General features: G+C 46.9%; 1 long non-coding RNA gene across 1 annotated transcript in view; it reads left to right on the forward strand.

The window, feature by feature from the left end:
• Positions 1-2,652, forward strand: part of LOC108318181 — a 13,341-nt gene extending 10,689 nt beyond the window's left edge. Inside the window, exon 3 of the long non-coding RNA XR_001831048.2 lies at positions 2,639-2,652. This is a non-coding gene — a long non-coding RNA (uncharacterized LOC108318181). The remainder of the gene's footprint in view (positions 1-2,638) is intronic.
• The last annotated feature ends 10,207 nt before the right edge of the window (positions 2,653-12,859 follow it).

The raw sequence follows: 12,859 nt of genomic DNA on the forward strand, positions 1-12,859 counted from the left end.
TTAGGCAGGTTTTACTTTTTCACCCAGGCTGGAGTGAAGTGGCACCATCTTGGCTCACTGCAACCTCTGCCTCTCAGGTTCAATCAATTCTGCCTCAGCCTCCTGAGAAGCCAGGATTATAGGTGCCCGCCACCTCACCTGCCTATTTTTTTTTTTTCTTTTTGAGACAGTGTCTCATTCTGTTGCTCAGGCTGGAGTGCAGTGGCACAATCTCAGCTCACTACACAATCTCAGAATCCCAAGTTCAAGCGATTCTCCTGCCTCAGCTTCCTGAGAAGCCAAGATTATAGGTGTCCTCCACCCTGCCCAACTAATTTTGTTTCTTTGTTTTCTGTTTGTTTTTGAGACGGAGTCACTCTGTTGCCCAGGCTGGAATCCTCTGTCTCCTGGGTTCAAGTGATTCTCCTGCCTCAGCCTCCTGAGTAGCTGGGATTACAGCCACCCACCACCATGCCTGGCTAATTTTTGTGTTTTTAGTATAGAGGGGGTTTCACCATGTTGGTCAGGCTGGTCTGGAACTTTACCTTGTGATCTGCCCGCCTCAGCCTCCTGAAGTGCTGGGATTACAGGCGTGAGCCACTGCCTCCCGCCTAATTTTTGTATTTTTATTACAGACAGGGTTTCACCATATTGGCCAAGCTGGTCTCGAACTCCTGACCTCAGGTGATCCACCTGTCTTGGCCTCCCAAAGTGCTAGGATTACAGGCATGAGCCACTGCACCCAGCCCAGATAAATACTATTATCCTCATTTTACAGATGGGCAAAGCAAAACTGCAGAGAGATTCAGTAACTTGCCCTTGTTGACAGAGGCAGGATTAAAACCTGGGCAGCCTGGCTCTGACACCATGCTCATATCCACTGAGCTACACAATTTCCAGAACGCTGGCATGTGACTGACACATGTGCCTGATGCTTTCCAGGTACTGGGATGCAGACCAGGACACAGATTCTACAATTGTGACCTCACTGTCTGTGGGGAGAGAGACATAAATAGCAATGTCCCAACAATGAGCTGTCACTGTTATTTTAAGTGTTGCAAGCTTAGTACCTTAACAGTATCTAGAAAGGGACCATTCTATCTGGAGGGGTCAGGGAGAGCTTCCCTGCAGAAATGGCACCAATGCTGAGGTCTAAAGAGTGACAAGGAAGGCCAGGCACAGTGTCTCACGCCTGTAATCCCAGCACTTTGGGAGGCTGAGGCAGATGGATCACCTGTGGTCAGGAGTTCAAGACAGCCTGGCCAACATGGCTAAAACTGGTCTCTACTAAAAATACAAAAATTAGCTGGGCATAGTGGCGTGCACCTGTAGTCCCAGCTACTCAGGTGGCTGAGCCAGGAGACTCGCTTGAACCTGGGAGGCAGAGATTGCAGTAAGCCGAGATTGTGCCATTGCATTCCAGCCTGGGCATTAGAGTGAGGCTTCATCTCAAAAAAAAGAGTGACAAGGAGTAGGCCAGGCAAAGCAGTGGGGGCGGGGTGTGCAGCAGAAAGGGGTGCAGGTGAGAGGGAACAATGCCCCAGATTAGGTGAGTGCTCTGCCTAGTCACCAGGGCAACAGTGACAGGGCATAAGGACCCTGCCCTGGCCTCCAGGGATCTGGTCACTCTCTCTGTGACCCTGCACCACCTCCCTATCAGCTATCATTGAGGAATACTCAAAGCTCGCTCTCTCTCTCTCTCTCTCTCTTTTTTTCTTTTGAGACGGAGTCTTGCTCTGTTGCCCAGGCTGGAGATGGCATGATCTCGGCTCACTGCAACCTCTGCCTCCCGGGTTCAAGCAATTCTCCCGCCTTAGCCTCGTGAGTAGCTGGGATTACAGGCACTCGGCGTCATGCCCGGCTAAATTTTGTATTTTTGTAGAGATGGGGTTTCACCATGTTGGCCAGGCTGGTCTTGAACTCCTGACCTCAGGTGATCTGCCTGCCCTTCACCTCCCAAATTGCTGGGATTACAGGGGTAGCCACCATGCCTGGCCTCATAGTTCTCTTTGAGGTGGCAGCAGGACAAATCTGTGGATGTGTCCAGGAGATGTTTGCTACCAGGTGGCCCAGAAGGAAGTTAATCACTTTAGTGCCTGATTTGCAGGAGTCATGATGATTCAGGGGAAAAGGCAGTTGGCTGCATTCTGGAAGGTAATTCAGTCGGCTGGGCTATCCAGGTGTAGAGATGCTAATCAGAGACCAGCTGGGGCAGTGCTGTTTTTGAAAGTAAGGCCCTAGTGGTTTTTGCAGAAAGAACAGCTCTGGCTGAGGGCTTGTTTTGGACATTCCTGGCTTTCCTAAATGAATTAAAAGGCAAACGTGGGTTTTTTTGAAATGTTCTTCAGCCTTAGACACCTGATGAACCTTCCTGACAAGATGGGCAATTTCTGGACCCTGCTGGCAGCAGCAGGACTGTCGCTATGAACGGCTGGGCAGCTCTCATGGGTCAGGCACTGCTCAGAACAAACAGGGTTCATACTGACCAGCTGAGCAAAGACAGCAGCACCAATAGCGGGGTAGGGGAACCAGCAGTCTTCTACCTTCCAGGTAAAGCTGGCTTTTCCTTCCTGTAGGCAACGTGAAAATGTTCTTGTCCTGTGGCCCAGATGCTCTACTACTGGCAATTACCCAAGACCTCCCACCAGTGCATAGGAAGCCCTTGTTGATAGAGGCAGGATTAAAACCTGGGCAGCCTGGTTTTACAAGGGTGCTTACTGCAGTGTGGCTTGAAATGGTTAAAAAAAAAAAACTGCAAACACGCTGGGTATGGTGGCTCACGCCTATAATCCCACCATTTTGGGAGGCCGAGGCAGACAGATCACTTGAAGTCAGGAGTTCGAGACCAGCCTGGCCAACATGGTGAAACCCTGTCTCTACTAAAAATACAAAAATTAGCCGGGCATGGTGTTGGGTGCCTGTAATCCCAGGTACTCAGGTGGCTGAGGCAGGAGAATAGGTTGAACCCGGGAGGCGAAGGTTGCAGTGAGCCAAGATTGTGCCACTGCACTCCAGCCTGGGCAACAAGAGTAAAACTCCATCTCAAACAAAACAAAACAAAACAAAACAAAACCAAAAACCTGCTAACATCCCTAACATATCCTAATGGAACTGGCTAAATCCAGGGTGGATGTCTTTACCACGGACCACTGTGCAGCCATGAAGACATGTCCCATAAGCAGCGGCCTGTAAGTCCCCAGCAGGTAAAATAAAACAAAATGTATTATATTATCCCATTAAAAAAAAAGACAAAAATCAGCTGCATTTCCATACACTAACAACGAACAATCTGAAAAGGAAATTATAAAAACAATTATATTTATAATGGCATCAAAAAGAAGAAAATAGACTCGGGGTGGTGGCTCACACCTGTAATCCCAGCACTTTGGGAGGCCAACGGTGGGTGGATTAGGTCAGGAGTTTGAAGCCAGCCTGGCCAACATGGTGAAACCCCATCTCTACTAAAAATACAAAAAATAGCCTGACGTGGTTGCAGGCGCCTATAATTCCAGCTATTCATGAGGCTGAGACAGGAGAATTGCTTGAAATCAGGAGGCGGAGGTTGCAGTGAGCCGAGGTCACACCATTACACTCCCAGACTGGGCGACAAGAGTAAAACTCCATCTCAAAAAAGTAAAATAAAATACTTAGGAATTAACCAAGGTGGTGAGACTGTCCAGTGAAAATTACAAAGCATTGCTAAAAGAAATTAAAGAATACATAAATAAATGGAAACCTATGTCATGATCATAGATTGAAAGACTTAATTTTTTTTTTTTTTTTTTAGGTTAATGGGAGTATCCCTATATTAAACAAAATGATATTGGATATCTGGGCTCAGGCAATCCTCCGCTTTGGCCTTACAAAGTGGTACAATTACAAGCATGAACCACTGTGCCTGTCCTGGAAGACCTAATATTGTTAAAAGGTTTACGTGTCCCAAAGCGATTGACAGATTCAGTGCAATCCCTGTCAAAATCTCAATGCCATTTTTGCAAAAATAGAAAATTCTGTTCTAAAATTCATATGGAATCTCAAGGGACCCTGAATAGCCAAAACAATCTAGAAAAAGAGGAACTAAGCTGGAGGACTCATACTTCCTGATTTCATTTCTTTCTTTTTTTATTTTTTGAGATGTAGTCTTGCTCTGTTACCCAGGCTGGAGTGCAATGGCTCGATCTCAGCTCACCGCAACCTCGAACTCCCAGGTTAAAGTGATTCTCCTGCCTCAGCCTCTCAAGTAGCTGGGATTACAGGCACCTGCCACCGCACCTGGCTAATTTTTGTATTTTTAGTAGAGACAGGGTTTCACCATGTTGGCCTGGCTGGTCTCAAACTCCTGACCTCATGGGATCTACCTGCCTCCGCCTCCCAAAGTGCTGGGATTACAGGCATGAGCCACTGCGTCCACCAAGAATGGTCTTAATATTTATTATTATTATTATTATTATTTTAGAGATGGGGTTTCACTATGCTGGCCAGGCTGCTTTTGAACTCCTGACCTCAGGTGATCTACCCGCCTCGGCCTCCCAAAGTGCTAGGATTATAGGCGTGAGCCACCACGCCCGGCAAGAACAGTCTTTTCAACAAATGGTGGTGCAAAAGAATGAAGTTGGAGCCTTACTTAATACTGTATACTGTATAAAAATTAACTCAAAATGGGTCAAAGACCTAAATGTAAAACCTAAAACTATAGGGCAATAGCTTGACACCACTGGATTTGGCAATAGTTTCTTTGCTATGACACCAAAGGCACAGGCAACAACAACAAAAATAGACAAATTGGACTTCATGAGCATTAAAAAACTTCGTGCATCCAAAGACAGTGTCGGTAGAGTAAAAAGGTAATTCACAGATGGTAGAAAATATTTACAAATCATATATCTGAAAAGGGATTAAGATCCCTTTTAAGATCACGCCTATAATCCCAGCACTTTGGGAGGCGGGCTTGGTGGTAGGTGCCGGTAATCCCAGTTACTCAGGAGGGTGAGGCAGGAGAATCACTTGAGCCCGGGAGGTGGAGGTTGCAGTGAGCCAAGACCTTGCTACTGCAGTTCAGCCTAGGCAACAGAGCGAGACTCTGTCTCAAATTAAAAAAAAAAAAAAAAAAAGATAGATACTGTATGATTCCACTGATATAAACTACTTAGAGCTGTCAAAATCCAAGAGACAGAAAGTAAAATGGTGGTTGCTAGGGCCTGGGGGAAGGGGAAATTGGGAGTGTTTAATGGGTTCAAAGTTTCAGTTTTGCATAATGAAAAAATTTATAGGGATGGTTGCACACCATTATCAATGTATTTAATACCCCTGACCTATATACTTAAAAATGGTTAAGATGTAATTTCATGTTATATATATTTTGCCACAATAAAATAATTGAAGGAAAAAAAGAAAATATCACTTCAAGCTTTGAAAAAACCATCTGAGTCCACACATAACACTGTGAACAAAGGTTATCTCTGGGAAGGATCATACAGAGGACTTTCACTTTTTAAACATTTTAGAGTATAAAATTTTGCAATGCTTGAATTTTATAATGATGAGCATGTACTACTTTTGATTTGAGATCTTTCTTCTTCTTGGGCAGCTGTTGCCCAGGGAAGAATGCAGTGGTGGGATCACGGCTCACTGTGTCCTCAACCTCCTGGGCTTAGGTGATCCTCCTGTCTCAGCCTCTCCAGTAGCTGGAACCACAGGCGTGTGAGTGCCACCATGCCCAGGTAATTTATTTTCTTTCTTTTCTTTTCTTTTCTTTTCCTTCCTTCCTTCCTTTTCTCTCTCTTTCTTTCTTTCTTTCCTTCTCTCCTTCTTTCTTCCTTTCTTTCTTTCTTTCTTTTCTTTCCTTCTTTCTTTCTTTCTTTCTTCTTTCTTTTTCTTTCTTTCTCTTTTTTTCTTCCTTCCTTTCTTCCTTCCCTCCCTCCCTCCTCTCTCTCTCCTTCCTTCCCTCCCTCCCTCCCTCCTTCCTCTCTCTCTCTCTCTCTTTCTTTCTTTCTTTTTCTTTCTTTCTTTTTTATTTTTTTGAGACAGAATTTTGCTCTCTCCCCAGGCTGGAGTGCAATGGCACATCTCGGCTCAATGCAACTTCTGCCTCCTGGGTTCAAGACATTCTCCTGCCTCAGCCTCCCCAGTAGCTGGGATTATAGCTGCCTGCCACCAAGCCTAGCTAATTTTTGTGTTTTTAATAGAGATGGGGTTTCACCAAGTTGGCCTAGCTGGTCTGGAACTCCTGACCTCAAGAGATCCTCCCACCTCAGCATCCCAAATTTGCTGTGATTACAGGCATGAGTCACTGTGCCTAACCTCAGGTTATTTTTTCTTAAAAATTTTTTGTAGAGAGGATCTCCCTATTTCCCAAGCTGGTCTCAAACTCCTAGGCTCAAGTGATGCTCCCGCCTCTGCTTCCCAAAGTGTTGGGATTACAGGCGTGAGCCACTGCTTACAATGTTTTCTTCTTTTTAACGTAAATGTTTATTACTGTAATCTTCCCTCTTATTACTGTGTTAGCTGCACCCCATATGTTAAGGTATGGTGTGTTTTCATTGTCATTTGTCTCAAGATATTTCTGAGTTTCCCCCCGCTCCCCCCCTTTTTTTTTTTGAGACAGCGTCTTGCTCTGTCACCCAAATTAGAGTGCAGTGGCACAATCTCAGCTCATTGCAACCTCTGCCTCCTGGTTCAAGAGATTCTCCTGCCTCAGCCTCCCGAGTAGCTGGGATTACAGGCACCCACCACCATGCCCAGTTAACTTTTTATTTTTATTTTTTTTTATTTTTTATTTTTTTTGAGACGGAGTTTCACTCATGTTACCCAGGCTGGAGTGCAATGGCGCGATCTCGGCTCACCGCAACCTCCACCTCCTGGGTTCAGGCAATTCTCCTGTCTCAGCCTCCTGAGTAGCTGGGATTACAGGCACGCACCACCATGCCCAGCTAATTTTTTGTATTTTTAGTAGAGACGGGGTTTCACCATGTTGACCAGGATGGTCTTGATCTCTTGACCTCGTGATCCACCAGCCTCGGCCTCCCAAAGTGCTGGGATTACAGGCTTGAGCCACCGCGCCCGGCAACTTTTTATTTTTAATAGAGATGGGATTTCACCATGTTGGGCAGGCTGGTCTTGAACTCCTGACCTCAGGTAATCTACCCACGCCAGCCTCCCAAAATGCTTGGATTACAGGCATGAGCCACAGCACCCGGCCAATTTTTAAACCACAGAAGTGGTGATTAAAACGAGAAGAATGTCTTGGTTAGGTGCAGTGACTCACACCTGTAATCCCAGCACTCTGAGAGGCTGAGGCAGGTGGATCACCTGAGGTCATAAGTTCAAGACTAGCCTGGCCAACATGGTGAAACCCTGTCTCTACTTAAAATACAAAAAATTAGGTCAGGCATGCTGGTTTATCCCTCTAATCCCAGCACTTTGGAAGGCCAAGGCGGGAGGATCATCTGAGGTTGAGAGTTCAAGACCAGCCTGCCCAACATGATGAAACCTTACCTCTACTAAAAATACAAAATTAGCCAGGCATGGTGGTGCATGCCTGTAATCTCAGCTCTTTGGGACGCTGAGGCAGGAGAATTGCTTGAACCTGAGAAGTGGAGGTTGTGGTGAGCTGAGATCACGCCATTGCACTCCAGCCTGGGCAACAAGAGCAAAACTCCATCTCAAAAAAATAAAAATACAAAACATACAAAAAATTAGCGGGGCATTGTGGCATCCACCTGTAATCCCAGCTATTCGGGAGGCTGAGGCAGGAGAATTGCTTGAACTTGGGAGTCGGAGGTTTCATTGAGATGAGATCGTGCCACTGCACTCCAGCCTGGGCGACCAAGGGAGAATCCATCTCAAAATAAATAAATAAATAATTTTTTTAAAATACAAAAATTAGCTGGGTGTGGCAGCACACACCTGTAATCCCAGCTACTTGGGAGGCTGAAACGGGAGAACTTCTTGAACCCGGGAGGCGGAGGTTGCAGTGAGCTGAGATTGTGGCACTGCACTCTAGCCTGGGCGACAGAGCAAGGCTCCGTCTCAAAAAAAAATAAACAAATAAAAAGAGAAGAATGTTTTGATGACATGGTGTTTAAGAGTTTAGGCTCAGGATCCAAATTGTCTGGATTTGAAATCAGCTCCGTCGTTTACTACCCATGTGACTCTGAGCATGATGTTGTCTCTTTATGCCTCAGTCTCCTCACCTGTGAAATGGGTCATAACTCATGAGATTGTTGTGATGATTTTAAAAGTTCATATCTAGCCGGGCGCGGTGGCTCAAGCCTGTAATCCCAGCACTGTGGGAGGCCGAGGCGGGTGGATCACGAGGTCAAGAGATCGAGACCATCCTGGTCAACACGGTGAAAACCCGTCTTTACTAAAAATACAAAACATTAGCTGGGCATGGTGGCGCGCGCCTGTAATCCCAGCTACTCAGGAAGCTGAGGCAGGAGAATTGCCTGAACCCAGGAGGTGGAGGTTGCGGTGAGCCGAGATCGCGCCATTGCACTCCAGCCTGGGTAACGAGTGAAACTCCGTCCCCAGAAAAAAAAAAAAAAGTTCATATGCAGAAAACCTTACATCAATGGCAGGGTGTGGATTAGGTAGGTGTTCAGTAACAGGTTAGCTGTGATGATGGTGAGGAGGAAGAGGGGGGACAGTGGCAACAGTACAGTCTGGGGGTGAAGCCACAAGCACATATGGTCGAGCTCCCTGTCCTCAAGGAGCGCAGGGACTCCTGATCCCTGCTTTAACACTTACTCCCTGGAATGGTGAGTGCCAGTAGGATTCCGTTGTCCATTTGTTTGCTCATTTATTTAACAGTTGCTCTCTGGCCCCTGTAATGTGCCAGGCCCTGGGTTGGGGGCACATATAACCTCACTGTGACTTTATATCTTCATCTGTGAAGTGAGGATGGTGATGGTACCATGGGGAGGATGTAACTGGCATCTGATGAGATCTTAGAAGCACAGTTGGCCTGGGGCATGGCTCCCATAGGGAGGTCAAGACAGAAGCTGTTGTAATTGTTTAGATAAAAAGAATTGGGGCCGGACGCAGTGGCTCACACTTTGTAATCTCAGCACTTTGGGAGGCCAAGGCAAGTGGATCACCTGAGGTCAAGAATTCGAGACCAGTCTGGCCAACATAGTGAAACCCTGTCTCTATTAAATACAAAAATTAGCCAGGCGTGGTGGCACATACCTATAATCCCAGGTACTTGGGAGGCTGAGGCTGGAGAATCGCTTGAACCTAGGAGATAGAGGTTGCAGTGAGCTAAGATGGTGCCACTGCACTACAGCCTGGGTGACAGAGCCAGACCCTGCCTCAAAAAAAAATCAGGAGCATTGATCCCTGGGCACAATAGTCAACACTGCTCTGCTTTGGGGCTGCATCACTGGAGTGCTAAGTGTAGTTTTATTTCTCCCCCGCTCCCAACAAAACCTCAGGACTATTGTTCATGCTTATATTCCCAGTGTCTGCAAGAGTGATTGGCACAGAGTCGGCACTCAGTTTTTGTTAAAGCAAACAAGTACTATTCTAAGTACTTTACAAATATCCATTCATGACTCATAAGAACCCTGTGAGGCTAGGCGCAGTGGCCCACACCTGTAATCCCAGCACTTTAGGAGGCTGAGGCGGGTGGATCATGCAGTCAGAAGTTCAGGACCAGCCTGGCCAAGATGGTGAAACCCTGTCTCACCAAAAAATACACAAATTAGCCAGGCACGGTGGTAGGTGCCTAAAATCCCAGCTACTCGGGAGGCTGAGGTAGGAGAATCTCTTGAACCCTTGTGGTGAAGGTTGCAGCCAGCCGAGATCATGCCACTGCATTCCAGCCTAGGTGATACGGTGAGACTCTGTCTCAAAACAAAAACAAAAACTAAAACTAAAAACAAATCCAAACCCCTGTGAAATAGGTAATACAAGCATTCCCAGTTTAGAGATCAGAAAACAGAGGCATGGAACAGTTAAGTACCCAATTTTCAAGGTCACACAGCCAAGAAGTGGCAGAGCTAGAATTTGAATCCTGGGTGGTTTGTTGAAAGAAAAAAGGAAGGGAAAGGTGAGGTACAAGGTCTCAGGTTTCTAGGTCTGAATGACAGAATCAGAGATCAGGACCCTGAGTAGGCATCAACCCCAGTCCCAATCCTCCATGGTTCCACAAGTAGAACTGAGATCTGGGAGCGTACCCCAAGGCCAAACAGGAAATTAAAATCGAGGGTTTTCAGTTCTTATTCCTGTGATCCCAGGCAGTTAGGAGTCTGGCATGTCTGGGAAACCCTTGACAGTGTTAAATTCCCTACTGTGGTTGGAAAGAGTTGTAATGGGTAGACAAGGCAGGTTACAAAACACGATGTGATATTCTGAGCCAACATTTGGGCTGGTCATGGTGGCTCACGCCTGTAATCCTAGCACTTTGGGAGGCCAAGGTGGGCGGATCGCCTGAAGTCAGGAGTTTGAGACCAGCCTGGCCAACATGGTGAAACTCTGTCTCTACTAAAAATACAAAAATTAGCCAGGTACGGTGACATGCGACTTCAATCCCAGCTACTCGGGAGGCTGAGGCAGGAGAATCGCTTGAACCCATGAGGCAGAGGCTGCAGTGAGCCTCACACCATTGCACTCCAGCCTGGGCGACAGAGCAAGACTCCGTCTCAAAAAGAAAAAAAAAGTCAGCCGGGCGCAGTGGCTCAAGCCTGTAATCCCAGCACTTTGGGAGGCCAAGGCGGGTGGATCACGAGGTCAAGAGATCGAGACCATCCTGGTCAACATGGTGAAACCCCGTCTCTACTAAAAATACAAAACATTAGCTGGGCATGGTGGCACGTGCCTGTAGTCCCAGCGACTCAGGAGGCTGAGGCAGGAGAATTGCCTGAACCCAGGAGGCGGAGGTTGCGGTGAGCCGAGATCGCGCCATTGCACTCCAGCCTGGGTAACAAGAGCGAAACTCCGTTCCCCAGAAAAAAAAAGTCAACATTTGATTAGCATGGCCAGCTCCCAAGTAATTCAGGAGCCTTTTATATACATTACTCCTCGTGATAGCATGGCCACTAAACCCACTTTTTGGCTGTAAAAATGGAGGCTCAGAGACTCCAAGCAACTGGCTCCAGGTCCCAGAGTTAACAGCTGGAGGAGGCTGGGACACACAGTGTGTTCAGATCTGTAGTCCCCGCTGTTCCTTTCGTCTCCCACTACCCACTACTGCCTCACCACTAAATGCTCCCACTGATACTTTCACATTGAAAAAAATAGCTGTTGTGGGGTGTGTCGGTGGGGGGGGATGAAGAGAAGAAAGTTGGTTAATGGGCACAGAAATACAGTTAGATAGAAGAAATAAATTCACCAGTCGTGGTGGCTCATGCCTGTAATCCCAACACTTTGGGAGGCTGAGGCAGGTAGATCACTTGAGCTCAGGAGTTCAAGAACAGCCTGGGCAACATGGCGAAACCCTGTCTCTACCAAAAACACAAAAAATGAGCCAGGTGTGGTGGCATGCGCTTGTAGTCCCAGCTACTTGGGAGGCTGAGGCAGGAGAATCACTTGAGCCTGGGAGGTAGAGGCTGCAGTGAGTTGAGATCATGCCATTGCACTCCAGCCTGGGTGATGGAAGTGAAACCCTGTCTCAAAAAAAAAAAGCAAAAGAAATAAGTTCTAGTATTCAATAGTATAGTAGAGCAATATAGTTGACAATTATTTATGGTATGTCTCAAAATAGCTAAAAGAATTGTAATATCCTCAACATGAAGAAATGATAAATGTTTGAGGTGATGGATTTCTTAATTATCCCGATTTGATCAGTACACAGTGTATACGTGTATCAAAACATACCTGCTGTGATATATCAGTAAAAAACAAAACAAAACAACAATAGCTGTTGCCAACAGTAACGCCAGGGACTATGACTAAGAACTCAGAAAACAAGCAGAGCTCAGCAAAGGCTAAAGGGCTGTGTTGTGTGCAGGTACCTAAGAGGACAGGGAGGTTACCCGGCAACACCTCTTCCGGGTAAACACAGCCCTGATCACTGGGTGAAAGGTGTGGGACTCCTGCCAGATTATGTAAGCCCCACGCCAGCCTGCTGACTCCTGGCCTGCTGGGTGGGGGCTCTGAGAAGGTGCAGAAGACCAAGTCTAGGTTTGGGGGGATCTGCTTTGAGGTACCTACCCATGGTCAGGCTGCCCAAGAAAGGCTTCAGAAATGCTTCCCTCCACTCCCATCGGGACCAGTTGGCCCAAGGGACACTTCCCAGGAATGGAACTTCTGTTTGCCCTTTGGGAAGCCCTTCAGTCCCCCTTTGCGGCTTTGGTTGACCCTGCACAGAAAGAATTCAACTGTACTCCATTTCCTAGGTGGCTCTGTGCCATGCAATGTTCCCTCATGAGATATGGAACTGTGCAGAGGTGTCATTATCTCCATTTTACAGGTGAGGACACTGAAGGTGAAAGGGTGAAAGAGGTTCGTGACTTGCTTGAAGGATAGGGCCAAGGTGTGGCAGGGCTGCGATTTGAACCCAGGTCACTACAGGTGGGAGAAAGTTCCCGGGAACTGTGTGCACATAAAGTATTTTGAAATCTAGGTGGCAGGTGGAGAAGGGAAAGGTGAGGGGGGCTAAATTCCTGAATTCTAGGGGGCGACAAAGGCCACGTGGGAGCTGATCCCTGGGGTAATAACATCATTCTCCATCACCTTCCATGGCTCCCCATTAGCTGCAGGATAAAGGACAACATTCTTTTTTTTTTTTTGAGACAGAGTTTCACTCTTGTCACCCAGGCTGGAGTACAATGGCACAATCTCAGCTCACTGCAACCTCTGCCTCCCAGGTTCAAGTAATTCTCCTGCCTCAGCCTCCCCAGGTGACTGCCACCACGTCTGGCTGTTTTTTTTTTTTTTT

Source organism: Cebus imitator, unplaced genomic scaffold (assembly GCF_001604975.1).
Source record: "Cebus imitator isolate Cc_AM_T3 unplaced genomic scaffold, Cebus_imitator-1.0 Scaffold216, whole genome shotgun sequence".
NCBI classification, from domain to species: domain Eukaryota; kingdom Metazoa; phylum Chordata; class Mammalia; order Primates; family Cebidae; genus Cebus; species Cebus imitator.